This window comes from Jaculus jaculus, chromosome 3, assembly GCF_020740685.1.
Source record: "Jaculus jaculus isolate mJacJac1 chromosome 3, mJacJac1.mat.Y.cur, whole genome shotgun sequence".
Taxonomy (NCBI): Eukaryota; Metazoa; Chordata; class Mammalia; order Rodentia; family Dipodidae; genus Jaculus; species Jaculus jaculus.
Genome location: NC_059104.1, coordinates 183,546,621 through 183,572,316, shown reverse-complemented (window position 1 = coordinate 183,572,316; position 25,696 = coordinate 183,546,621). Strand labels below are relative to the sequence as shown.

The following is a 25,696-nucleotide window of genomic DNA, read 5'->3' as shown; positions in this document are numbered from 1 at the left end:
CTGCGTGTTCCAGCCTGCAGGGCTCACCGGGATATTCCTGTCTTGCTGGTCTGTCAAGGCAGATTGGGGCTTGGGGGACAGGGTGGGGTGGGGAGGCACAGGCTGCTTAAAGGAAAATTATCTAATGGATGCTTTGGATTATGGTGACCTTGAAGAAAGCACAGGGGTTTTTAAGTCCCACATCTCATTGTAACAGTGGCATAACTACATTCTATGAGAAGCTGGGGAATAAAGGGGAGGCCGTGGTCACACTGCTCATGATCAAAGCACTCTGGAGGCTGAGGTAGGGGGATTGCTGCGAGTTCAGGGACAGCCTATGATGTTACATAGTGAGAGTCAGGTCAGCCAGAACTACACAGCAAGACCATGTCTTTAAAAAAAAAAAAAACTCCCCAAAACAATCATAAATAATGGGAAGAGGTGGGGAAAGTGCTCGTGTTCACGTCACCTGTGTGTGTCTTCTGACGTTGTTGGAGGGGGTGGGGAAGTAAACTATTTGTCTTGAAGTGGCAGGCTCAATCTGACAGGGTGCAAAGCCGTGGGAGACGACTCTGTGCAGCATGCTTTTTGTCATGTTGTACATATGGTCTTCACTCTTTCTCTTAGTGCATTTTCTCACATTTCTAAACATTCCAGATTCTTCCCATTTCAAAGGTTTAAAATTTTTGTAAGCAACACTTTTTTTGTTTGTTTGTTTCATTCTAGCGCAGGCTGACCTGGAATTCACTATGTAGCCTCAGGGTAACCTCGAATTCATGGCAGTCCTCCTACCTCTGCCTCCCAAGTGCTGGGATTAAAGGCGTGCGCCACCAAGCCTGGCTTGCAATACACGTAAAATGTACTAATGAATTTTCTTTCTTTCTTTTTTTGGTTTTTTGAGGTAGGGTCTCACTGTAGCTCAGGCTGACCTGGAATCTACCATGTAGTCTCAGGCTGGCCTCGAAGTCACAGTGATCCTCCTGCCTCCGCCTCCCTAGTCCTGGGGTCCGAGTCCTGCACCGCCAAAGCCAGCGTATGTGCTGCCGGGCGTCAGACCCAGGGCTTTGTGCGTGTCAGGCCACCACTCTACTCACTGAGCTCTATCGCTAACTCCAACTTTCTTTAATGATGTAAGTTTTTTAAAATTTAATTTCAAGCACAGAGAGAAACAGAAGAGAGACAGAATGGGTATACTAGGGCCTCTAGCCACTGCAGATGAACTCCAGACACGTGTTTCATTTTGTGCGTCTGGCTTTATGTGGGTAACCACCGTCATTAGGCTTTGCAGGCAAGCACCATAACCACTGTGCCATCTCTCCAGCCTTCTTTAATGATTTTTATTTAAATTTAGTTTTATTTATTTGAGGCAGAGAGAGAATGGGTATGCCAGGACCTCTACCCACTGCAAACAAACTCCAGATGTATGTGCCACCATGTACATCTGGCTTACATGGGACCTGGAGAAGCAAACCTAGGTCCTTAGGCATCGCAGCGAGTGCTATAACCACTAAGCCATCTCTCCAGCCTACTTTTTATCTTCTTAATTTTCTGCAAATGAGCAGGAATATTCAGAGAAGCAGGCAGAAGAAATGTCATCCATAATCATTATTCATTTTTTGGATTGTTTTTATTTTTTTAGAGAATTGGTAAGCCAGGCCTCAGCCGCTGCAGTTGAACTCCAGGTGCTTGTGCCACCTGTGGGCACGTGTGACCTTGCGCCTGCCTCACCTGTGCATCTGGTGTATGTGGCATCTGGAGAGAGATCGAACTTGGGTCTTTAGGCTTTGCAGGCAGGTGCCTTAACTGCTAAGCCATCTCTCCAGCCCCCCCTTTTTCTTGAGGTAGGGTCTCTGTCTCTCTAGTCCAGGGTGACCTGGAATTCACTCATTTCTTGGATTCTTATAAACACAGATAAATATCTTACATGGTTTTCAATACAGAAATGTTTGTTAAGCTTAGGGTCTTCTGTACATTATCAAGTTGAAACTCTATATATGGGTTAATCCTGCCCTGATAGTTAAAATTCAGTAATTTCCAGTTTTTCACTGTAAAAATAATACCATATTGAACAACTTATGAAACGACATCTTTTTTTTTTCATTTTTTATTTATTTATTTGAGAACGACAGACATAGAGAGAAAGACAGATAGAGGGAGAGAGAGAGAATGGGCGCGCCAGGGCCTCCAGCCACTGCAAACGAACTCCAGATGCATGCGCCCTCTTGTGCATCTGGCTAACGTGGGACCTGGGGAACCGAGCCTCGAACCGGGGTCCTTAGGCTTCACAGGCAAGCGCTTAACCGCTAAGCCATCTCTCCAGCCCTGAAACGACATCTTAACAGTGGTTGATCTGACAGAGAAGATCCTGGCGGAGCTTAGAGCTTTGTGTTACTGACGGCGGCAGAGCAGCGGGTTCCCAGCCGTTGCTTATGTCTCGTGAATGGAAGGTGCTGGTCTGGAAATGTTCTACAAGTGGTTTCAATATGTGATAACATGAAAGCAAAGAGAACACGTTACAGGGCTAGAGAGCTGGCTCAGCTGGTAAGTGCTTGCTGCGTAGGCATGAGGACTGAGCTTGGATCCCCAGAACCCACATGAAGTGCCAGGTGTGGTAGTGGGCACATGGCGTCCCAGCTGTGGAGAGGTGGAGACAGGTGAATATTGAGGCTAGCTAGAAGAGCTGATTTGGTGCACGTTAGGTTCAGTCAAAAACCCTGTCTCAGAAAAATTAGGTGGGGAGTGATTGAGTCACATGTGGATTCCATGTACACGCATGCACATGTGCACACATACAGCACACACGTATGCCTACAAATGAACATGCATATGTGCACACATGACACACATGTGCAATAAAAAAAAGGTTTTAAGGCAATGAAGGCCTGTCAAGAAGGCTTCCAAAATGAATTGCAAAGGGCAAACATACTGTGTACTCAGGCTTCTAAGAGGCCCTGCCGCTTCAGATGTGAGGAACTACCATGGGGGGCGGAGGTTGCATTGGACATTAGAAATGTAGTCTGTTCTTCCTTTGTGCCCTGATGGGGGGCAGGTGGCAGTGATACTTACCTGACCTCTAAAGGCCAGGGCATGTGGCAAGAAGGACAGACTTGGAAGGCTGATTGCTGTTTGATGGTGTACTGCCCGAGTAAATGGCTTCTGGGACCAAATCAATTTCTGGGAGGCTAGAAGGGTTTTCTTGCCTTGATTTTTTCTTTGAGAGCTGAATGGGAAAACAGAATTTCTCTGCAAAATGTCTCCCTATTTCTACCTGGCGTGCTCTGTAATTTGGACCTTGTCAGAACAGCCTGTCTTTATTTTGAATTTAGAGCCACCGACTCCCCTTTCCTTCCTGCTGTGAGCTATTTTTGTGCCAAGATGCACACGTGGAGCCTTTTCATCTCCTCAATCACGACTCCTAGAAGTAAATAAAGGGAAGCAACATTCTTTAGAATCCATAATCCCTGAGTGTTGGCAACAAAGAAGTGGAAAATATTCTCATGGAGGCATCTGTGCCATAGCAAGCTGAGTTTGGAGGGTCACGAGATGCTCAGCTGCCAGTCATCGGTGGGTCAGCCTTTTCCAGGACTTCTCCTCTGGGTAGGGGCTTTTTAAAAACACCTACCCGGGCACACATCCCAGTCATGTTCTTTCACTCATTCCACTCGCTCGTTTGCTGATTGCACTTGGCTGGCTTCAGTTACTGACGGCGGCTGTGCAGGCTGTAGTCAGAGCATGGGACATGCCTGCTTCCTGTTCAGTCAGGGTACAGTAGCAGTAACAGGAGGTATACTAGCTGTTCAAAACCGATATGGAGGTACTGGAGAGATGGCCCAGCAGTTTAAAGGTGCTTGCTTGCATAGCCCGCTGGGGCTTGGGTTCAGTTCCCTAGCTGCTCATGTAAAGCCAGATGCACAAAGTGGTACATGTGTCTGGAGTTTGTTTGCAATTGTGGGAGGCCCTGGCATGCCCATATTCACTCTCTGCCCCTCCCTTGAATAAATAAATAGACACCAGCATGCACACATTTACACACACAATAAATATATAAGTAGAAAATTCCCTCTAGTTTTTTTTAAAAAAACTTTGTTCTTTCAAAAAAATGGTTTAATTAAAAAATATATTTTACTTATTTAAGAGAGAGAGACAGAGAAAGAAAGAGACAGATAGAACATGGCCGCACCAGGTCCTCCAGCCACTGTAAATGAACTCCAGACACATGTGCCACCATGTGCATCTGGCTTATGTGGGGCCTGGAGAATTGAACCTGGGTCCTTAGGCTTCACAGGCATATGCCTTAATTGCTAAGCCATTTCTACAGCCTAAGCATTTTATTTTTATTTATTTATTTATTGGGGGGCAGATAGAAAATGGATGCACCAGGGCCTCTAGCCACTGCAAACGAACTCCAGATGCACACGCCACTTTGTGCATCTGGCTTTATGCGGGTCCTGGGGAATCCATCCTGGGTTCTTAGGCTTCACATTTAAGCACCTTACCTGCGAAGCCATCTTTCCAGCCCTGGTTTAATGCTTTGAGGGAGGATTTTAGGTCATTATCAGAAGGTGGAAGTGCTAAGCTGGCTTTGATAATGACAACTTAGACAAAATTGTGAAAAGAAAATCCCCTGTCCTGGAGAGGTGGCTCAGTGCTTAAGGGCTCTTGCACCCTCTTGCTCAGCCTCCCTTCTCAGGCCTGGCTGCTGTGTCCCACTTGGCATCACTCCTCTTGTTCTTTAGGGCTGTTATTAAGTAAAACATGAGTTACTTGAATGCAAGAGTTGTGATGTCAAGATAGTCTGATAAACTCTGATCACCAAGATGGCAGCAGGTGACTAATGGCCGGCCTCGAGCACAGCTGGAGACAGTGGATGAAGCAGTGCTTCACGACCTGGGCAGGGTGGAGCCGACACTGAGTTCACGGTGCCACAAGAAAGCATTTCAAATGTGAGCCTGCCTTTTTTGTTTTGAGGTAGGGTCTCACTTTAGCCAAGGCTTACCTGGAATTCATTATGTCGTCCCAGGGTGGCCTCAAACTCACGGTGATTCTCCTACCTCTGCCTTCCGAGTGCTGGCATTAAAGGCGTGCACCACCATGCCCGGCAGCAATTTTAAACTTACGATATGTTTACTTTTAGAATTTTCCATTTGACATTTTTGGATCATGTTTGGGAGTAGAACTATGAAAGGCGATAACTGATGGAGTACTACATTTAACAAGAAAGGTGGTTAACAAGTGCAGGTGCCGTGTGGAGAAGCTGGACACTGACCCACTGCTGGCCAGAATGTCACATGGCGGAGCCACTGGGGAACTGGTCTGCTGCCTCATACAAGTTGAACCCTGAGTTACAGTAAGATTGCTGAACTCTGCTCCCAGGAGAGACGAGGGCATGTGTTCATGCAAAAACTCACACAAATTGTTCACAGTAGCAGTATCCATACAATTCTAAAGAGTAAATGTAGTCTGACTGTGATTCCACCACCTGAGTGAATAAGTGGAATGTGCGTTATCTGGATAATGGACTATTACCTGGCAATTTAAAGCAGTAATTATTGACACTGTTATAAACCTGCGCCTCGAAAGTTTTATGGTCAGTGAAAGAAGCCAGTCACAACAGCTGACGTAGCATGTGCCCCTAGTCATATGTGCTCAGAGTAGGACAAGCCTGTGGAGAGAGCAGGTGAGTGCTCGCCTGGGCCAGGAGCCGGGCTCTAGAGGGGGCTCGGGCTCTCGTCCTGCCCTCAAGCAGCTCTGCTGTCAGCCTCCCTTGCCGGGACTGCAGGCACGGGCCGAGGCGGCTAGTTGGAGCTCTTTGGCTCCTTTTTGGAGTGAGGAAACGGTGGAGGGGATGGTTGTACAGCTCTGAGTGACTCAAAGGTGTTGCATTGAGCATTTTATATGGGTGAATTGATGGGTGAAACTAGCTCAATAAAGCTGTGCAAAGCCTCCCCAGATAAACATGCTGGCAAGGACCACGCTTGCTTGAAGAAATGAATTGCTAATAGTGGAACTTAGAGGAGAGAGGACAAATCCCTCATGGTTTTCTTAAACTGGAGAAGTAGGCTCAATTTAGCACTAAATTAAATATTTAGTTCCTAGATGATTATCTTATTGGTGGACCAGAGGTGACTTTTTTTCCTCATTTTCTAGAATTTTTTTCCATTGTTTGCTAAGGGACATATATTACTTTTATAAAGTAAACTATTTCATGCAATTTGTTTTCCACCGAGTTATGTGAGAAGTTCAGCATGGCTTCTACTTGATGAGGCACTTGGACATTCAGTTTGATAATATCTATTCTAGGACGTAGTTTTGGGGAGGTGACAGGGGAGAAGTGGTCACATGTAGCTGGCCTGGTGGATAAACCCTTGTGAGACCTCACTCCTCGAAGCCTCCTGTCTGTCTGCCTCACCTCTTCCTGACTCTTCAGTCTTCTAAGGGCCACCACATTGGTGATCATCGTGGTTTAAACAAATGCGCACACAGCCTTATTGGTGGTGGGGCCGTGGTGAGGAGACAGGTCAAGATCAGGTAGAAGGAAGAAGTGGTGGGGGCTGGGCAGGAATAACAGAAATGTTACAGCATGTCTGTGCTCTTAGGTAATTTGTTCATTTTACTGTCCCAAGTCTGATTGCTTGAGCCAGCATTCCGTAGTCTACTTGTAGCCTAGTAAAACACCTCCTGAAAGTTACCAGGCCTTAACAGAGGGAGAATTCCCTAGGCCTCTCCCTTCCACCCTGGCTAAGGGCAGGATGGACCATGTTGTGTATTTTTTTTTTGTCTAGTGGTTCAGTAAAGTGAAGTTCATTGAGATTCAACTGTATGTTGAGGGCATACTTTGCTGCCCTGTGATGAGAGCAGAGCAGAGGACTTACCACCCATGAGACTGTAAATGTGGAGTGTCCTTGTTACATGGTAAGGTGGCAGCTTGGAGCCTGGCCTGCTTTGTTGGGCTTGATGGCAACATGCTGTGGGATTTAAGGCCTTCCCATTCACTGTGTGCATGGGGGTCTGTCTGCAAGTAAGGTCCCTGTGCCCTCATCGGGAGGAGTGGGCAGCCCCGCTGAGTGCCTGCTCCCCATACTTCACCCACTGAGCGGCCAGCACTTCTCTGAGTGTCCCTGGCCCAGGGCTCCCTGCTCGTGGGGACTCAGAGCTAAGCTTGGTCCCTGTCCTTACCACTTAGGCCTTAGACAAAAGCCAACTTTCTTAAGATCTTCCTCATTTTCAATAGATAATGGTGTGAATGTCAGATACAAACCACATGGACAGCACCTCTCACAGTGCCTGAAACCCAACAGGACCTGGCGGCATTGTCACCCTTTTCCCAGTCCGCTTTTCTTTGCTTCTGTTTTCCTGCCCAGTTCCTACTCTGGGTTGGAAGAAGCAGTTCCTTAGGTTCCTCACTCCCAGTTAGAGGCCACTTAGTGGGACTAAAATATTTTCTGCCTGCCCAGGATTGTGCTAAATTTTAGTTTATGTCCCTGAAGTAAAACCCACTGAAACAAAAACCCATTTACTTGAGAGTAGCCCTGTCCAGTGGAGGTTTCTGAAGGGATGGAAGTGTTCTGGCTGTCTTAGGTCTTCTGTTCTTCCATTTTAAGACTGATTTACAAGGATCCACAAAAATTCCTGTGAGGCTGTGGTTGGTTTCTCATCAAGCTTACAGATTAATTTACAGAAGAACCAATGTGTGTCTGTCTGTCTCTCTCTCTCTTTTTTTTTTTTTGAAGTAGGGTCTTGCTGTAGCCCACAGTGGCCTGGAATTCACTATGTAGACTCAGGCTGGCTTCAAATGCCAAGCAACCCTCCTACCTCAGCCTCCAGAGTGCTGGAACTAAAGGTCTGTGCTATCATGCCAGGCCCTTTCTAACCCTTTACAACTGCTTTTCAGTAAAGCCCCAGTTTTCCTGGAAGTGGGGAATTCCTTCAGACCAAAGGGTATGGCGTAGGTGCAGTGTTCAAGTATGTGACGGTGGTCAGGAGGACCTGGAGCTGGAGAAAGGGTACAGAAGCAAGGGTGCCACTTGGGAGCTGTTGCGGTAGTCCAGCTGAGAAGTGTCAGGAGCCCACACATGCCAGAGACAATCCCTAGGGACAGTGGACAGGGCCTTTTGTATTCTTTGGGAACTAATCAGGCTGAGTGATAATATTTGTTGCTAGTTTTGATAGCTGACTCTGGACTGGGCAAGAGGCTGCCATGTCAAGTCATATTGCTTGGCATTGAAGTGCTTCAAAGTAGGCTATATTACTACATCTGTTCATAGATGAGGAAGTTCTGTCTCAGAAATGGAGTAAGTAGCCTAGGACCACACAGCGGACAACCCAGGTTTTCAGACTAGACATCTGTTTCTGCCCAGAGTCACTGAGCGCTCAAGCCAGAGTTCGTAAAATCTACTTTCTGAAAACATACCAGACCTATTGAATTTTATGACCGAAATAAAATGACTAAAATCCCACTCTCAATCATGGCCAGAAAATTAAATTGGAATGTTTACCTAGTTTTATAATGTTCATGATAAAATATCCAGACAAGTCAGAATTTATGAGATCTATAAAACCAGAGTTGTTGAGCGGGTCTGAGATGGGGCTTTGGGGATGTAGGAGCAGCTCATGTGACTGCCAGAAATGCAGTGAAAATATTTTTTGAATTTTAGAAATGTTCCTGGTCATGTATTTCTCGGTAACATTTCATGGATGTTTTCTTCCAATGGTCAGGAAAAAAATGGCCTTAATTATAATTTCCATTGTCTTTGCCACAGAGGAAGGAAGCCAGTGGTGGTTGTCATGGTGATATCTGAGTACTCTATGGAAGTGGGTAGTGATTGCCACCCTGAGCCCTGAAATGAGCATTTGTCATTTTCCTCACCCCCTGAGAGGCTTGCACTAGCAAACTGCACATTTCCTTAATCGCCCTTTAACTTTCCATGTGTGCATGTGGAAGGCCCTCCGCTGCAGCCTTGGCTGTGGCTGTAGGCACAAATCTGAAACCCCATTAGAAAATTAGAAAATCGCTGTGCGTTCCTGAAGCAAAATGGCATATATGAGGTGCCCAGGAGAACTCGCAGAGAGCAATTGGGAACTACCAGCCTTTTCCATGTCATAAGGGGGCAGATGGTGCCACTACCCCGTGGCCTGTCCCCTTGAAAGCCCTCAGAAGCTTTTCCTGGCATGTCTCTCTGTAGGACAGCCCACTCAGAGCCGGGTGGACTTAATGCACGGCAACTTTGAATGCTGCCACGCGTTGCAGGCCTCTGCCGTCGCTCTGCACACTGGAGCCACACTGCATGCCAGCAGAGAGGGGTTGTTTCAGTAAGGGCAGGCTCATGGGCTGGATTTGGGGTTTCTGTCAGTAAGATTGGGATGTGAGAAAGGAAATGGGGGAGCATGGAGCTGAGGGAAGTGATGGCATGTTCAGAGAGGTCTGTTTGTAGAAGAAAGGGTATGGCATCTCCCACCACACCTGGAAGTCTGCCCTGTGACCTTTCATGTACACTGGAGGTGTGGCAAAGAACAAAGGACTTGCTGTCAGTGAACTTGGTTCCAATCTCAACTCCTTCCCTCTTCACTTAACTGTCTTTTTTGTTTTTTTGGAGATAGGGTCTCATGTATTCCAGGATGACCCTGAACTTGCTATGTAGTTGATGAGTGGCCTTGGACTTCTCCTAATCCTTCTACCTTTACCTCCCAAGTGCAGTATTGCAGGCATGTGCCACCATGCCTGGCTTCTTGCTCTTGTTTTAAAGCACATATAGAAACTGAGAGAGTTACAGCTTTTAAGACAAGAGAACAGAGTGTGCAAAAATGCTGCATCCCATTGGATCCTGGGTCCCTTTGCTGGAGTGCTGACCAAAAAGGCCAGGAGCAGACAGTAGACATTGTCACTAAGCTGAGCGGAAGTTTTATCTGGAAGGGCACAAGAGCTGCTGGATGCTGGTATGGCATGTAGAGGTGCAATCTCTGAGTTTAGGACTTGTTCAGGGGGCTGTTGGGAGGGTTCTAGGAAGTGAACTGGGAGTAGGTAGTTGGGTGCAGAGACAGTTCCTCATGCTTGCGTGGCAAGCACTTTTCTGACTGAGCATCTCCCCATTCCCCAAAGTTTCTTTTTTAAATCATTTTTAGCCAATTTTCTTCTTGGCTCAACTAGTGCCTAGATGAGGCTGGGAAGTGGTGATTTTGTTCTTTTTTTTTTTTTCTTTTGGTTTTCCGAGGTAGGGTCTCACCCTAGCCCAGGCTGACCTAGAATTCACTATGTAGTCTCAGGGTGGCCTTGAACTCATGGCGATCCTCCTACCTCTGCCTTCTGAGTACTGGGATTAAGGGCGTGTGCCACCACGCCTGGCCATGATTTTGCTCATTTTTATGGCCCTACTTTGTGGCCATTGTGCCCTAGCGTCTCACTGACTGGGCTGTTACTATCACTTCCTCTGGCGCATTAGTAAGGATACCTCTTCATGATTCACTTCTCTGCAGTGGCAGATATTTCCTTGGCAACCTCTGCATACTTGGTTCACTGATTACACTTGAGTTGCAGGGAGACATTTAACATGCATCAGATCCCATCACTGGCAGAGAAAGCTATTCACTGCTCTGCCGGCTGCGTCCCTCCCTGCCGACACAGTGTGGCGCTGGGGAATTGGTGTGCATCAGGAAGCTGCAGTTTCCATGTGTGGTCCGGGGTGCGGATGTGCAGCCACGGGTGCTCTGTGCTCACCTTTCCTACCTGACTGTCTTCCGGGGTAGGAGTAGTTCCTGCTGGCGCGCGACTACCAGAGAGTTCTGGCCTCCAGCATTCTGGCTTCCAGCCAGCCTCCCTTCCAGAAGGCTAGGGGTTAATTTATAGAGGGCAGGGCATGTAGTAAGAATACTTAACGCCCATATCCTCTGCAGAGATGTTTCCTTGTTTCCGCCTTGTCTTTTCATAGGGAATAGTACAACCTTGATCCCTGGTGTCCAAGGCCTGGGTGTGAATCCTGGCTGCGCCCTCTCTAGCTGTGTGCTCTTACACCGATCTCTTCTTGGTTCTGACCTTGCTTTGCCATGTGTAAACTGGAGTGGAGGGCATGATGCTTCCAGGGTTGTAATGTACGAGATGGTGCCTGCAGGCATTGTGATACATAACATAGAATAGAATGGGTTTGCTGAAGTTTCTGCCATGTATATCTTCTTGTTGTTGGTGTCCATGTCCAGCTTCAAGCACGAATTTTGGCTGTGTGTGCAAGGGGGAGAGGGTGTGGGAGGGTCTGGATACACTGGCATGATGGGCCCTCTGCTGGGAATGTGGGTACTGGTAGGTTGTCTTAAGGGAGAATAGACCCCAACAAGAAAGTACATCTTATCATTCCAGTCACCTCCTTGCTGCCAGGCACCACTGAGATTTTCTGCAAAGCGAACACAGTATTGGAGTGGAGTTAAGAAGCCAGGTAGGCTCGAACCTTACTTCCCTTGTTGCCTGGCCATGCCTCTCCTTTGCGCCCTTTCCTCTCTAGTCCTGCCTGGCCCTCTGCAAAAGCCAAACAAAGGGGCTAAAGAGATGGTTTAGCAACTGAAGTCACTTCCTTGCAAAGCCCGAAGGCCTGGGTGCAGTTCTTCAGCACCTACATAAGCCCGATGCACTAAGCGCTGCACGCGTCTGGAGCTCGTTTGCAGTGGCACCAGGCCCTGCTGTGCCCACTCTCAGTCTTGCTCTCTGACTCCTTCCAAGTAAATAAAATTATATATAAAAAAGCTCCATGAGATACTCATCAATCATACTCTAATTAAAAAAAAAAAAAAAGAAAGGACAGAAATACTGCTGTTAAACCAGTAAGGCGCGTGGAGGGTTTCCTGTGGGCTTGTGGAGTGCGTTTTGGAAACCCCGGGTACTTGGGGTCCTGTGGGTGAGGCACCTTTTTCCTGCTGTGCTGCTTAGGCTGGGACTCCTTTCCTGAATGAGCACAACTGGGAAATTGAGCAGGAAACTGGTGTGGGTGGGGGATATGAAGCCATCCCACATAGGTAGAGAGCCCCTTCCTGCTTGCATGTATGGAGTCCTTCCCCTCAGCTCTGGGGTCCTTAGGTCCTCAGGGATGCTGAGCCTTGGGCTGTCCCTATGTTGTTAATACCATAGCTAGTAGACCCTTGGAAGGGACAGTTAGTAATCAGAGGCTCTGCCAAGCCAGAGGTCCTGGCAGGCTAGGTTAAAGAATGTTGGGTAATTTGATCTCTGGGACCATCTTGAGGGCGAAACAATAGGGAGAAACTTGCAGGCGGCTCCTCCCACTGGAATGTGGCCCAGCTACTTTACCTCCTACACTCTGACAGTACAAAGACCCTGTGCTTTCATTCCTCCTGCATGTCCCCTGGGCTCTGGGCACAGCGAGCCCTTAGATCTGTGCTCTGTTTCTTTCCAGTGCAGCCTGGTTTGTGGAGTGAAGAGCTGAAGGTGGGAGTTAGCAGCTCACTGTGAGGCAGTAGTGAGCTGTGTGGCCCACTTCTGCGTCTGCTTGGCTGCTTCTGCACTGCTGCTCCCACCTGCTGCAAGAGGACTGTGGATTCTGGGGAGCAATCGCATCCCTGTCCCAGGTTTCTCAGCCCCAACAGTGTGGAGATGTGACACTGAGAGTAAAGGAATCCAGAGAGCATTCCCTTAGAGGACGGTGCCAGGGTGAGAAGGCTGGAGGGGCTCCCCGTGTTCTGCAAATGCCTTCTCTCACTTGCCCACCCCATTTACTTGAGTGAGTTAAACACCCACAGCAGGGTGCACAGGGAACAGCATAGGAGAGCAGAGAAGTTTGATTTCTGGATCTGGGTTTCTCTAAGACATACAATCTTGAGCAGGTGCGCTCCCCCCACCCTCCGCTCCTTAAAGTTTATTTCCCAAGATATTCTGATCCCTCCTCATGTTGAAGAGGGCCACTAGAGCATTTATGTGAACATCTCCAGTGGTCACAATGGTAGATAGTCAGAACATGTGTATGTCGTCCTAGTGGCAGGTTGATGGTTCCTGTCCGCACTGGGGCAGGAAAGTTTTGTAATCAAGAAGAGAAAAACAGGTAGGACAGAACCTTCACAAGTGGGAATAGTAATCCCCCAAAGAAAGTTCTACTTAGGGCTAGAGAGATGACTTAGTGGTTAAGGCTTTTGCCTGCAAAGCCACAGGACCCAGGTTCAATTCCCCAGTACCAAAAAAGTTCTACTTAGCCAGATGTGGTGGCTCATGCCTGCAGTCCAGCACTTGGGAGGCTGAAACAAGACTTGGAATTTGAGGTCAGTTTGGGCTACATAGTTCCAGACTAGCCTTGGCTACAAGGCTACTTCAAAAGAAATAAATTGATAAATAAAATGCTAAGTGATTGAAACAAAAAAGAGGCTCTGGAGAGTGCATCTACCCCTTCTGCCACTGGAGGAAACAGGAAGAAGGTGTTGACCACAAGGAGCAGGCCCTCACTGGACGCTGGCTGTGCCCACACTGTGATGTTGGACTTCCTAGCCTCTGGGACTTGAGAAATAAATGCTTGTTGTTTACTTTTAAAGACAAATAAGAACACATGATAGATATTGACCACGTCAGCATGTGCCTCCTGTGAGAAAGGGCTTCAGAGACCTAAGATGGGGTCGTTGGAAGGGTTGTAAGCACCTGCTCATGCTGCCAGGCCCCATTGCCCTGAACACAGCTTGGCTCAGCTCACCCATCACAGCTCTTTCTTCATGCTCAGGAGCCTGTGTGTTCCAGACATCTTTCATCTCACATCATTGCCAAGTGCTGTGTTTCATGGACTTGTAGCCTCACAGAACTGGAGAGGAGCATATGGCCACCTTGGCACATAGCAGCCTGGAGTCTGCATTCTTGCATTACCCTCATCCTTGCCAGGTTGTTTTTTTATTTTGGCTTGGGCTTAAAAACATCCACCAGTAGGAGGCATCTAGCCAGTGTGATGATCAGAGACCCCTCTGTGACATTGTTGAGACTCAATTCCTTGAAGAATGAACAAATCAAATGTATCCCTGCCCCTCTCCCACTTTAAAAAACGCATGTCATGTAAAGAAAAGTTTATTTAGTGCCCACAAAAAGCAGTGTGTGGGCAGTGGCATGAGCATCACCTGTCCATTCTCTTTGTCAGCCCTGCGCCTCGAGTCTTCCCAGGCCACAAACTCTAGTGTCGTGGGTGCCAGACCCGAGTCTTTCACAGTCCTGGTCTGACTCACCCAGGCTTGCTGCAGCGTTGGAGCCAACAGGTGAGGCGTAGCAGTGCATGGACACAGTATCCGGACGGGGTCTGGTCAGTTCAGTCCCTGGTTTTGGACTCTTAGTATTGAGCGCAGGCCTGGCAGGCCATGTGACAGCCTGTCCACACTGCGGGCTGGCCAAGCTCTCGCCCCTACGGACGCTGTTCCCTGGGGCTGCCAGGACCAATACCACACACCCCATGGCTCCAGAGCTTCATTCCACGAGGGTTCTAGTCAGAAGCCCAAAGTGAAGGTGTCCCCAGGGTTGGCTGTGCCCCTCTGATGCCTTCCGTGACTGCTGCGCTCCTTGCTCTGCATGCGTCACTCCTTAGCCTCACCCTCCTGTGGCTTCCCGTGTGTGTGCTGGCAGGTCCCTGCGGTCCAGACCGGTCACACTGGGTTTCTGCGTGAGGACTTCGGGCTGGACACAGGGATTTCCACTTCTAAAATGTGCGTGTGTGGTTATGAGTGGAAACAAGTCACCGGAAGATGAATTTTGTTTAAGGCAGGAAGTTAATGTTAAAACAGTATGTGATATTTCCCCTTAATCCTTGTTTTCAGAAACCTGTTAATTTATGGTTCAGTAATAGCTGTGACTTCAGGCCCCAGTTTCCTTATCTACAGAAGACAGAGATTGGATGAGGCCAGTCTGAGTCATTTTCATGTAAACTCTTACTATTGTAATTTCTGGAAAGCAAAAAGCAAGGGTTACCCTGGTGAGACAATCACGTCTTAAATGGATTTCATAAACTTTGAAAATTTGTTGCTCTTGAGTAAGATTATCATTCCTGAATCTGAAAATCTGAAACACTGTCCTTTTGTTCACCTTTGGGAGGATGGAGGCTGAGTTTACACACCCCTCCTTCTCTCCATTACTCACCTGCAGAGAAGGATTGGAATCTAAGTATTACTTTGAATGAATGACTGAGTGTATATACTGATGCCACATGTCATTGCTGAGGACAAGAAACACAAGTTCCCTCAGGTCTGATGATCTGGTAATTAAGAACTCTTCCTGAACACGCAGCTAAGGCAATTACTTTTAAAGGATGTTGGCAGATTTTTTTTTCCTGTTGTTTCTGGAGCAAGTTCCTTATCTGACCGGGCTGTTAAGGGCTGGACTCAGCTGATGGTCCACATGTCACGTTCAGTGTGTGATTTTTGCCCTAGGCGGTACCTGGTCAGGTCGGTGTTTGTCTGTCCCTGGGCCCCCTGCTTGCTGTCTGAGTTCTTCTTCAACCGCTGATACCTTTTCCTGGATTCTTTCTGGGTGGCACTGCGGGTGATGCCTTTCTAGATGTTTCATTGTGTTGAAGGGTTTGATCGTGTGGGTTTAGCTCTGCGATAGCCCAGCAGGGACATCTAAGGGCAACATTGGCTGCCGGGAAGTTTTTTTTTTTTTTTGAGAAGGAAAAATTTTCTATTTTCAGTTTTATTTATTTTTAAGTATTATTTATTTGAGAGAGAGAGGGAGAGAATGAATAAACAAATGAATATGGGGCACCAGGGCCTCTTGCAAATAACATATATGCCACTTTGTGCATCTGGCTTTATGTAGCTGCTGGGGAACTGAACCTAGGCCTCAGGCTTTACAAGAAAGTGTCTGTAACTGTTGAATCATCACCCCCAAGTCCCTCTTGCTGACTTAAATTTGTTTGTTTCTTTATTTACTTATTTATTTAAGACATGGGCGGTTGGCGGGGGTGGGGAGTTTACATGAGTCCTGGGGAATTGAACAGTGGTCCTTTGGTTTGGTCAGCAAGCTCCTTAACCATTAAGCCATCTCTCCATCCCCTTAAATAACATTAAAAAAAAAATGGTGGGACTGGGGTGATGGCTTAGTGGTTAAGGCATTCGCCTGCAAAGCCAAAGGACCTTAGTTTGATTCCCCAGGACCCATGTAAGCCAGATGCACAAGGGGGCGCATGCGTCTGGAGTTCATTTGCAGTTGCTGGAGGCCCTGGTGTGCCCGTTCTCTTTCTCTGTCTGTCTGCCTCTTTCTCTCTCGCTCTCTCAAATAAATAAAAATTTTAAAAAGTTGGTGTGTGTATGTGAGTGAGTGCAGGTGTGCGCATGTCATGATGTGCATCTGGAGGTCAGAGGAAACTCTGTCGTCTGTCCTTGCCTTCCACCTCACTTGATGCAGGGTCTCTTGTTGCTCTTCACAGCTTCTGGGAAATTCACCACCTCCCTTATGGACACAGGTGTACAGTGATTATAAACGCCTGTCTGCAGCTTTTCCCTTTTTTTTGGTGGGGGGGCTGCTTTTCAAGGTAGGGTCTCACTCTAGCTCAGGCTGATCTGGAACTCACTACATAGTCTCAGGGTGGCCTTGAACTCAACAGCAGTGCTCCTATCCCAAGCGTTGGGATTAAAGGTGTGTGCCACCATGCCTGGCTGCTTTTGGCTTTTTTTATGTAGGGCCTGAGAGTCTGTACTCAGATACTCAGATTTGCAAGACAGGTACTTTATATACTGAGCTCTCTCGCCAGCTGCCTTAAAGAATTGTAAAATTTTTAAATTTATTAATTAGAGAGAGAGAATGAACCTGACAGGGCCTCCAGCCACTGCAAACGAACTCCAGATGCATGTGCCACCTTGTACATCTGGCTTATGTGGGTCGTGGAGGATCGAACCGGGATCCTTTGGTTTTGTAGGCAAACGCCTTAACTACTAAGCCATCTCTCCAGCCCTGGCCTTTTTTTTTTTTTAATGAGAGAAAGAGAGAATTAGTGTGCCAGGGCCTCCAGCCACTACAGTGAAGCTGCAGACACATGTGTCATCTTGTGTGCGTGTGCGACCTTGCACTCTGTGTCACCTTGTGTGTCTGGCATCTGGGGAGTGGAACAAGGATCCTTAGGCTTTCCAGGCAGCGCCTTAACTGCTAAGGCATCGCTCCAGCCCTTTTGTTCTGTTTTTGAGATAGATAGGATCTCACCTTATAGTCCAGGATGGCCTCAAACTTGTGTCAATCCTGCTTCAGCCGTCTAAATATTGGGATTACAGGTGTGTGTGGCAAGCACCATGCCTGAAAAACACCCATTCCCCCTTTTTTTACTCAGTGAATATATTAATTGCTTACCGACTTTGTGTCAGCATCATGCTCAGCCTTGGAACACAGCAGTGAGGCGTGCCTCTCCTCGAGCTTCTATCTCGGTGGTCATCGACACTGTGTTCAGTAGACCTTTGTAGGCTGCAATGCAAAAAGCCACACTGTTGGTCTGTGACTTTTTTTTATGAAAATAACCTTTTATTGATATATAATTTGCATACCATAATGCCCCTTCAATGTATACAGGTCACTCATTACACTCAATGTTGTATAGCCATTGCTACTTTCATTTTAAAGCATTTTTTTGTTTGTTTTCTTTTCAAGGTAGGGTCTCACTTTACTCCAGGCTGACCTGGAATTCACTATGTAGTCTCAGGGCTGTTTCAAACTCATGGTGATCCTCCTACCTCTGCCTCCCAAGTGCTGTGATTAAAGGTGTGTGCCGCCATGCCCAGTGGTCTGTGACTTTTGTGTCTCAGTCTCTTTCTGTTTTCTCAGTCCTCTTTTCCAGAGCCCCCTGGCTAAATTTGTATTGAAAGAGCCTTAGCCACCCCAAGTGGTTCTGAAAGAATTGTTGATTATTATCAGGATATGGACGTGTGAAAGAGTTGGCCTTCTCCACAAAAGACAGGCTTGGCTTTGAGCTGATTCAAGCCCAGTGAGGCTAGGCAAACCTAAGTGGTTCATTCTGACTACAAGGCTAAAAGTTAGGCTGTTTCTTACGTCCCGATGCTAGGAGGGTCCAATCCTGTAGTCTCGAAGAATTGAATTGGGCTGAGGCTCAGAACCTGCCTTGCCGTTTAGAACTGCCAGCCAGTGCTGGCCTTGGCCACGGGGGCCGTGACTCAGGGCTGGAATGCGATCCTGCCTGGGTGCCAGGTTTGTGTGGGACTAGGAGAAGAGAATGAATGAGCAGGAGCAAGTGGCACCTGGACGCAGCTCCTCCGGAAAGGAAATGGAGAGCAAAGAGGCAGGCTGGGGCTTCCCTCCTGTCTGATCCGAACCAGGCTGTGCCGTGGCTGGGGAAAGACATACTTCAGAATATGGAGCTCAGTAGAGAGGGTCTGTCTGCTGCCGTTCCCGGCAAGAGCAAGAGAGCAGGTGAGTTCCTACAGGTCCGTCAGCACTCACTGTGTGCAGTGTGTGCTGATTTGAATGCCTAGTAACCCCTGAGAGAAAGGAAGTTGGCAGGAGTGCCTGCATGCTGGTCACAACGAATGCAGTTTTAATTGGGAATAAACAATATGCAAGTATCATGGACTCTACCTCCCTCTTGTTATTACAGGAACGTTCTGCTGGCAGATGAGGTCAGGGGAGGTTCTTTGTGTTTTCAGTCTCGTCGTGTTGAATTTCAGCCTGGGGCAGGTGGATGGCAGGAGTTTGAGCAGATCCTCTGCGCTTAAAATGTCACCAGTGCCTGGGTGATTCTTACACACCTTTGTCGTGCTGCAGACTGGGAGCCCCACTCAGTGATGTGCTGAATACACACACCACCTGGCTGTGTTGCAGTGACACACATCTCCTCAGAATGCTTAATAGAATGTGTGGCCCTGTCTGCCTGTACTGAGCCACAGGCTTTGACCCTGTGCAGGACAGAGTGTGGCTGAAGGAAGGCGCCAGTTGATCTGAAAGCACTTTGCCTGGCAGGCAAGTTCTTTAAATAGAATGAACCGGAGTTTGGGGTTTGTGCCTTAACTCCAGTGAAGAATGTGTGCTTGAGCCTGTCATGTCACAGGCTGGTCATGCTGGAGTTCCACGTGCAACAAGGCAGAACCACCCCGAGCGAGCGCACTTTTAGAGCAAAAGAACAACTCAGCAGGCACCGAGGGCGGAGGTGTCTCCTGGGGCCTGCCCTTTATCAGTGTGCCTTCCTCATAGCGGTCTGGTCTGGCAGGGCTGGAATTATCTCCCCGCTTGCAGATTAAACCCAGCAGCCACTAGCTCATTCAAGGTCATATGCTGTAAATGTGGCAGAGCTGGAATTGGAACTCCAGGCTGCAAATCTGATGTGCCTGGGGTTCATGTGGTCTTTGTGTGGCCTTTCCAGATGGGGGGCCCACCTTCCTCAAGTCACAGTTGAAGGAACTACAGCCCAGAGAGGCTGAGGAGTTGCTGGTAGGCCCTAAGGAAGCTGAAACCTGGCTTTGTTACTTGTTTCTCTACCGACTTCCTTCACAAAGGAGAAGGGCTCTGTGTTTGATTTCCTCATTCTACTAAGAATTTTCTTTTAATCTTTTCATGTGTGTTGGGATTACATGAACCCCAAATTAAAACTTCCTGTTCAGCAGGGGCTTGGGAAGCAGGCAGGCTTTAGCTGGGTTAGTGAGTTGGAAGAGGTAACATTACAAATGGGTTGGGCTACTGAGTGGATCTGAAAGCCTTGGGAGACCCTGTGAGAGAGAACTGTGTGTCATGCTAGAAGACATCAGTGTGCTAAATCCAGGGTGAGAAGGACAAGCTTTCTTCTTTGCAAGGTGCTCAGCCATTGTTGTGACCCGTTTGTGCCCTATTTTGTCTGTGTCTGGCAGTGGCCCTATGGTTTGGCACTCCGAGTCACTTCCTACTTTGGTGTGGGTTTGAGCCAGATGCTGTGAGATGGGTAGCCCCGCACTGGACTGCTCCCCACTCCCAGGGTTGGTGGGAGCCCCCAGCACAAGTGTAGGATCCTTCATCAGAGCCTCGGGGCTCTGTGATGTGCCAGTGGGGACTGCACAGCCCTTCCCTGAAGGTGACCTCGTGCTCACAGCCAGGCTGTACAGCAGTCCGAGTGCTGCCCTGTGAGCATCCCTGTTCCTGTTTTAGGTGACACATGAGCTATGATGCCCTCCAGGAACCTAGGACGGGCAGGTGGGGAAGCGGGGTCGGTGAACACTTTGTGAATGGCACCAAGAGCGACACAGGAGACTGTGGCATCTGCCCTCAACTGTGGGCTTCACCTTGACCTGCTAGTTCACACAGGGAGATGTAGATGGTTCCATCCTGTGTGCCAGTAACCACTCGGTCACTTCCTTCTTTCAGATGTGTGCAGTCCTTCCTCCGTGTGATGCTGCTTAGTGTATTGACCTTGTGTGCGTGTGTGTCCCATTTCTCCATAGCGTGTTATAACACAGCTCAGGAGAGCTGCGGATGACATACTCTGGCCGTAGAAGGCGACCGCGTCCCGGTGGCCATTGAGTTCTTGTGTTAGATGAGTCCGAGTTTATGCAGGGCTTAGCCGCCTCATCTGCAGGCACAGACTCACCCAAAGGGCAGCATCTCCTTAGCCTCTCTTTTTTTTTCTTTCTGTTTTTCGAGGTAGGGTCTTGCTCTAGCTCAGACTGACCTGGGATTTACTATGTAGTCTCAGAGTGGCCTCGAACTCACAGCGATCCTCCCATCTCTGCCTCCAAAGTGCTGGGATTAAAGGCGTGCGCCACCACACCCAGCTTTTCCGCAAATACTTTTGAGCACCTCCTGGGAGCCAGACACCACCACAGGCTGATAGAGTCACTGGTGTTCACATGCTAGTCAGGGAAAGCAGTGGTAATCATGCGTGCATATACGTGAGAAAAAGCGCAGCTACTCTTAACTAACGTGGGGGATGGGAGGTGGCTGCTGGGAAGGGCCGAGACGGCGACAGCCCTGCCCAGAGCGGAGTGGCCAGGCCCCGGCTACGGGAGCATAGGAGACAGCGCAGCCGTCCAGACAGAGAGCGGGGTTAAGCAGGAAGGGGCTTGGTCTCAGGGAACAGCAGAGGCCTGGTGAGGGATAGAATGCTATATGAGGGGCTGGAGAGATGGCTTCGTGGTTAAGACATTTGCCTGTGAAGCCTAAGGACCCAGGTTCAATTCCCCAGTACCCATGTAAATCAGATGCACAAGGTGGCACATGCACCTGGAGTTTGTCTGTAGTGGCTGGAGGCCCTGACATGCCACTTTTTCCCTCCCTCTCTCTCTCTCTCTCTCTTTCTCCCTCTCTCTGCCTCTTTCTCTCTCAAATAAATAAATAAAATATTTTTTTTAAAAGAATGGAAAAGGCAGTGTGGTGGTGTATGCCTTTAATCCCAGCACTTGGAAAGCAGAGGTAGGAGGATCACCATGAGTTGGAGGCCACCCTGAGACTCCATAGTGAATTCCAGGTCACCCTGGACTGGAGTGAAACCCTACCTTGAAACCCTGCCCCCCACAAAAAATAGAATGGTATGTGAGGAAGCAAGGGCCATAGTGAATGCCTGATATATGTTTGTATGTATGTATGTGTGTATATGTGTGTGTGAGTGTGTGTGTGTGTGTGTGTATGTATACATATATATATACATATACATAATATATATAATATATATAAAATTATATATATGTATATATATATATATATAATTTTTTTGTTTGTTTTTTGATATAGGGTCTCACTCTAGCCCAGACTGACCTTGAACTCACAGCTGTCCTCCTACTTCTGCCTCTCAAGTGCTGGGATTAAAGGGTTGTGCCACCATGCCCGGCCCTATTTTTAAATTTTTTTGGAGGGTGGGAGGGAGGGAATATGAATGGGCACACCAGGGCCTCCAGCTGTTGCAAAAGAACTCCAGATGCATGTGCCACTATTTGCATCTGGCTTTACATGGGTACTGGGAATTGAACCCAAGTTTTGCAGGCAAGCATCTTAACCAATGTGCAATCTTTCTTCAACCCCTCCTATTTTTCTTTTTTCTTTTTTTAAAAAAACGACAGAGTCTCACGTAGCCCACGCTGATCTCAAACTTGCTGTGTAGCCAGGGGTAATCTAGAAGTTCTGATATTTGTGTTTTCACCTCACAAGTGCTAGGATTACATGTATGCACCACCACGCCCAGTTAATCCAATGCTAGGTATTGACTTCAGGGCTTCATGTATGCTAGGCAAACACTTCCAACTGAGCTATACCCAGATTTTCATCTAGGATTTGTAATTTAAGGTAAAGAGCTTATTTTTACTTTGCATGGTGTGGTGCTATTCCAGGGTTTAATGGAGAAGAGTGACATTGTTCTACTTCTTTTTATTTTTGTTTATTTATTTGATAGAGAAAAAAAGCAGAGAGAGGAGGGAGGGAGGGAGAATGGGCACATCAAGGCCTCCAGCCACTGTAAACAAACTCTACATGCATGTGCCACCATGTGCATATGGCTTACGTGGGTACTGGGGAATCAAACCTGGGTCCCTAGGCTTCGCCAGCAAGTGCCTTAACTGCTAAGCCATCTTTGTAGTCCAATTCTGCTTTTAAAAGATCCAGCATGGCATGGTAGCTCATGCTGAAGTTGGAGGATTGCCATGAGCTCAAGACCAATCTGAACTAGAGTGAGGTCCAAGTCAGCCTGGGCTAGAGTAAGACCCTGCCTTAAAAAATAAAAATAGGGCTGGAAAGATGGTTTAGCCATTAAGCACTTGCCTGTGAAGCCTAAGGACCCCAGTTCGAGGCTCAATTCCCCAGGACCCACGTTAGCCAGATGCACAAGGGGGTGCACGTGTCTGGAGTTCATTTGCAGTGGCTGGAGACCCTGGTGCACCCATTCTCTCTATATATATATCTGCCTCTCTCTCTCTGTGTCTGTCTGTTGCTCTCAAAAAATAAATAAAAATAAACAATAAATTAAAAAAAAGTAAAAATGAAAAAGGAAATGAGACCTTTTTTTGTTTTTCGAGGTAGGGTTTCACACTAGCCCACGCTGACCTGGAACTCACTGTGCAGTCTCAGAGTGGCCTCCAACTCATGGCGATCCTCCTACCTCTGCCTTCCCAGTGCTGGGATTAAAGGTGTGTACCACCGTACACGGCTTGAGACGATTTTTAGAAAGGATCTGCTAGGTTCCAGTGAAGGCAGAGGGAGAGGTGGAAACAGAAGGAGCACCGAGGAGCATGGGGTGTAGCTTAGTTGGGAGGGTGTTTGTCGAACATGCCCAAAGTCTGGGGTTTGATGTCAGCACTGCATAAACCAGACATGGTGATGCATAAGTTCAAGGTTATCTTCTATCTCTATAGTGATTTCTGAGTCAGCCAAAGATACATGTGACCCTGAAGAGAGGGAGGGAGGACCACTGAGCTGGTACTAGCTGTGGATTTGGAAAGTGTTAGGTGATTTCAGAACATCTTTGGGGAAAAGGTAGAAAAAGTTGCATATATGTCATACGTGGGCATTAAGGTAAAGAAAGAACCGAGGATGACTTCAGGGTTTGGGAATAGGGATCCTGAAGATAAGGAAGTGAGGAGGAATATTGGCCTTATGGGGTTTTGGGTTCTGTTAATCATGGCCATAGGTGAGGCTCAGTAAGGTTTAACAAACATTGAGCACCTTCTGTATGCTAAGCATTCTATACAAGGTTGCTTTCATGTGTGTTCCTTCATTTTAACCTCCCAGCAGCCTTTTGGGGGACATTTTTTGTCCCCTATTTGCCATGGAAGGTCCATGGCTCCGAGGGTTGGGGAGGCTTGCCTTTAATTTGAACCCAGATCTGCTCCCAGAGCTTGGGCTGATGTGCTGCTGAGGGCAGATGTTGAGAGAAGTAGATCGCTGCTTCCATTTGGTGAGGAGGCTGGGGACCATGCTGGCTTGTCCAGGCTTGATTCCTAGGTTTCTGGAAAGACTGTGTGCAGAGAGCTGCTGTAAATCTTGATGTCTTCAAAATAGCATAACTAGAAAGACCATTTTAGTGAGATTCTCAGCCTCCTTAGAAATAGCACATTAACAGCAGTGACGCTTTATGCCAAATGAGCAAATTTGTAAAAGCGGTAAGCAAAATAAACCAAAAAGAGCACAGATTCTGCTCCCACTCTTCACTGAGGGGCCCAAAGGAGAGCTGATGCAGAGGTGCTGGCAATTTCTTGCTCTTGCCATTTCACTTTCCAGTTGTGAGTGCAAACTGGGATCATTATTAAGTTACCCACAGTCTTCAGCTTTGTTGAGACCCTCGGATGCAGAGCAATGATGATATGTCCCTCAGCTCAGAGGCAGTGACTTGAGCCTGCAGGTGATCTCCACAGTGTTCTGGGACTGCTTGGAGGGCCGGGAAGCTCATCAGGGCAAGGTCTGCTGAGCATACTGATCAGAACCTTGGTGGGGCCCTCTGACTTTCAGGCTGTTTCTTCTCCTCATAGCTGGGTCCAGATAGGAGCTAATGCTGACAGAGCACATCAGTCGCACTGTCCGTACGCCAGTGCTACCATGGTCAGAATGTCACCTGCATCAGGGTGCTCTGATCGGCACTGTTAAGCTCAGAGTGTCCACCAAAACAGCAATCAGAACCTTCGTGTCTGGCCGGCCAGTCACCACTCACGTTAGAGTCAAAATCTGCATGAGGGGAAGTTTTATCTCCCAAGGAACTGTCACTCATTGACATTTTGACTAGCGCTGTCTGTGGTGGTTAAGTGAACCCTTCCGTTGAGCTCAAGTTGCTCTCCAGTTCTCTCTGGTCTAGCTGGTTCGGTTAGCAAGTCTCTTGTGGGTGCTGCCAGCCCTCTGCCGGGCCTAGCCCCATCTTTCCCAGCCCAGGGCCTGTGACGGCGTGCTTGTCTGTTTACCTGGTGGTTACTCATGGCCTGGTTACTCATGGTTACTCTTGGCTTACCCTTTCCTGCCACCTGGTCCCCTCCAGGTGACGCTGGCTGTCGGGCCTCTCTGCTCTCAGAGGGAGGAGGAATGGGATTTGAGAATGAAGGCATGATTGCTCTTCACCCCATTTCTTTCTCAGTAGCCTGAGGAAAAACAGGAGCTGCTGTGTGGAGGAGCGTTTCTGTGCCCCTTGAAACCCGCCACCTGGCCGCCAGCCGGACCATGTCTCTTCTACTGAGGAGCAAGGTGGCAAGTCGGGTTTACGAGCAGGTATTTCAGGAGATGTGTCCGCACAGGCCTGCTAAATGCTGCGTGATGGGACATGAGGCGCTTCATGGGTTTAGCATCCGGAAATAAAATAGGCTGGGGGCTTTGGGCTGAGGAGGGTGGCAGAGACAAGGGAAGCCCTAGGACTTGCACTCTCACACGATCTGATAGGCAGCTTGTGATGGGCAAGCACAGGCCTGGAGGGTGGAGGTAGGTCAGGAGGGTGGTATGTAAGGAACCCAGCTGTTGACTACAGCTCTGGATGAGTTGTCTACCCCGTGTGGGCCTCACTTTGCTCCCCTGAGGCTTAGTGACAATTCTTAACCTGTCCTCCTGAGTGTTGAGGGAGAATGACTAGAGTAACCCTGGGACCTGGCTCGTCCTTTCGTCCAGAGTGCTGAGCCAGAAGTGCTACCATTAGCAAGCTGGGAGCATTTGATCAAAATGTTGAAATTATGCGATTTCACTGTGGTTCACTTCCTCTCTCAAAGGATGTGTCGTCTTATCATTATTATTATTTATTTGTGTATTATTTTATGAGGTAGTGCCTCTTTCTAGCTCAGGCTGACCTGGAATTCACTCTGTAGTCTCAGGGTGGCCTCAAATTCATCGCGATCCTCCTACCCCTGCCTCCTG

General features: G+C 48.1%; 1 protein-coding gene across 9 annotated transcripts in view; it reads left to right on the top strand.

Moving 5' to 3' along the window:
* The window catches only part of Plekha7 (pleckstrin homology domain containing A7), a 212,180-nt gene that overhangs the window by 107,543 nt on the left and 78,941 nt on the right, over nucleotides 1-25,696 (top strand). The window contains exon 1 of one of the 9 annotated variants that reach the window (XM_045146618.1): nucleotides 11,379-11,399. The exons of the other annotated variants lie outside the window; for them this stretch is intronic. The gene's annotated coding sequence lies outside the window, so the exon portion shown is untranslated. Of the gene's footprint in view, nucleotides 1-11,378; nucleotides 11,400-25,696 lie in introns of those variants that run through there. 9 annotated transcript variants of the gene reach the window in all.